This window comes from Myotis davidii, unplaced genomic scaffold (genome assembly GCF_000327345.1).
Source record: "Myotis davidii unplaced genomic scaffold, ASM32734v1 scaffold208, whole genome shotgun sequence".
Lineage (NCBI taxonomy): Eukaryota > Metazoa > Chordata > Mammalia > Chiroptera > Vespertilionidae > Myotis > Myotis davidii.
In genome coordinates, this window is record NW_006299706.1 from 2,018,186 (window position 1) to 2,020,814 (window position 2,629).

Below are 2,629 nucleotides of genomic sequence, written 5' to 3' on the forward strand. Positions count from 1 at the left end.
TGAGGATATGAGTGATCATGCAAAACTTGAGTCAGATGCTTAGGAAGAAATTGCCTTTGAACTCCTGGACTCAGAATTCAATAGGACGGTTTGGGGATAAAGAGCTGGGGACAGAGATGGATAAAGAAACCAGCTTAGAATTTGATTTCCAGTAGGAATAAATGGATATTGCAAGAATTGAAGAACAGAACTAAATATTCTTGAACACAGACAAAGGCATTATGATACAAAGGAAGAAATTTCCTAACTGGTAACTGGTGAGGCCCTTCCCAGCCCCTTTCAAGTCAGCTTTCGTGCACCCCATTCCATCAGTTTTCATCTTGGCTTCAACTGGAGGAGGTGCTATTTTGCATAAAGTTTGGGGAAGGACTCAGTGATCACTGTGATGTCTGCATTTGGTAAATCCACTCCCCCCACCCCCGCCTTAGAGGGTCTGTTCCTCTGGTGGTTTTACACCTGTACATAGCCAGGCATTCTCATCTCACAGTGGAGCTTCCTGCCCACCATGGATCACACACATCCAAACTCACACGAGGCCACACACCAGTCAGTATCTCACCCTCATATGCAGACACACACAGCTCACAAGCAATCACCCATCATTCAGACAACCCCACCAACACACCTGCAGGCACACATAAAGCAGACACAAACCCTCACCCTGACATCCTTCTGGCCTCTGTTCCCCCTTTCCTCAACACCTGTTTTGTAGAATGTAAACCCTCAACCCACCAGTTCCCTTGGGCTACCTATTCTCTTTTGGGGATTCTGTGGTCAAATGTGTGCTAATGGGACACAAGGATCATAACCTAAACCCATTGTGCTTAATAATACAGGTTCTAAGTCTCATGTGGATGAGCCTCATTAGATCCCAAGTCCACATTTCCAAACCAGACTACGTGAGAAGTTAAAAAAGCGGGGGGTGGGTTCATGTTTTTCTTGGCATCTTATCAGATGCCAAATCCCTTCAGCCCATGGTCACCACCAGGCTTGCATCTGCACAGACCTTCCCTCTTCCCTCCTCAGCTCATCCCCATCTCAGTCTCCCTGCCCCATCCTCTCCAGATCCTCTCACATGCAAGTGTAAAGCAGTGGGTTTAAGACCAATGAGTGGCAGAGCACCTCATGTGAGCCTGTGGCTCCTCATCTGTAAAATGGGATTAAGAACAGCCACCACACAGGGTTGGAGGATGGAAGCCAGGGGCGTAGGCAGAGCACAGTTACCTGAAAGTATAGTGTGGTATTAAGGAGTATCAGTCTCTCCTCCGAACCTGCTCCCTTTCTCCCTAACCCTGTCTCCAACCGCCACCCTCAAAAAACAAGACCCCCCAAATTCCAAACAGCTGAGAAAGCAAGAAGCCATTAATCCCCCCTTTCTCCAATCCTCTGAAGCAGTGGTGGTCAACCTTCTGGCCCTTTAAATACAGTTCTTCATGTTGTGACCCAACCATAAAATTATTTTCATGCTACTTCATAACTGTGATGCTGCTACTGTTATGAATCGTAATGTAAATATCTGATATTCAGGATGATCTTAGGCGACCCCTGTGAAAGGGTCGTTCGACCACCAAAGGGGTCGCGGCCCACAGGTTGAGAACCGCTGCTCTGAAGGAAGAAAACATGTACTCTAGGCTCTCTGAAGCACCAGAGTTTCAGTTGGGAGCCTCCAATATTTCTCCCACATAATATATAATTGAGTAATAATTTTCTACCTTCAAAATCAGTTCCTGGGAGGAAAATGTAAATTTATATGGGAAGCTGGAGTTGTACAAAGTCATTTTGTCCAGCTCACCTGCCCTCTGTTTACCCCTCACTGCCCTGCCCCGTGTTCTGGAATGCCAGGAGGTGTGGGGTGGGGGGTGGGGGTGGGGATAGAGAATAAATGCAGAGTGGGCTCCTTCTAGCTGTGGCCACATTTACTTTTATTTTACCAAATGACTCGACCATGCTCCTCTCCACTGTGCCTAAGCACTTTTGCTTAAAATATTTAGGTCAGGCCAGATCAATGGACTCTTTTAGGAATGACCCTGATTAATCTAATTCCTTGCTTTCTTTGGGCAGCATAACCACTAAGCTACAAATTCCTTTGTGTTTGAGCTCTTTAAGGCCATTTGCTCCTGGGGATGAGAGAGAGAGAGAGAGAGAGAATATGGAGTGGGAAGGTGGGGTGTCCTGAAAGACCCCACCTCCACCCTTTAGTCAGTGAAGACAGGGCTGGCATGAGAAGCTTTTCAAGACCTCAGGCTCAGGTCCTGGGTTGTAGGGAGGAAGGAATATGGACACAGGGAGCTGAGACATACGCTGCACTCACTGCCCCAGAACCCAGGCTGCTCCCCAGCCACTGTCCTCCTTTCCAGCAACCCCACTACCACCCGGTACCTCCAGCCCTGTCTCCACTTTGCCACTCCCAGCTCCCAGCCAAGCTGGGTAGACCTGCATGGCTCCAGGAAGCCAAAAAAGCAACGCCGGGTTCTCCGCTCCCACCCCCGCCCCAGCTGGGGGCAGCCGCCGGAACCTGTTCCAGAACCCAGAGGGGAGGCCTGGGCCGGAGCCCCGGGTGCGGTCCTGAATAACCGGCCCCCGGGTTTCAACAGATCGTCCCCTGGAGCAGCTCCCCCAGCAGCGGACA

General features: G+C 49.5%; 1 long non-coding RNA gene across 4 annotated transcripts in view; it reads right to left on the minus strand.

Annotated features, from left to right (window-relative positions):
• The window catches only part of LOC102773310, a 20,772-nt gene that overhangs the window by 10,942 nt on the left and 7,201 nt on the right, over positions 1 to 2,629 (minus strand). The window lies entirely within an intron of this gene.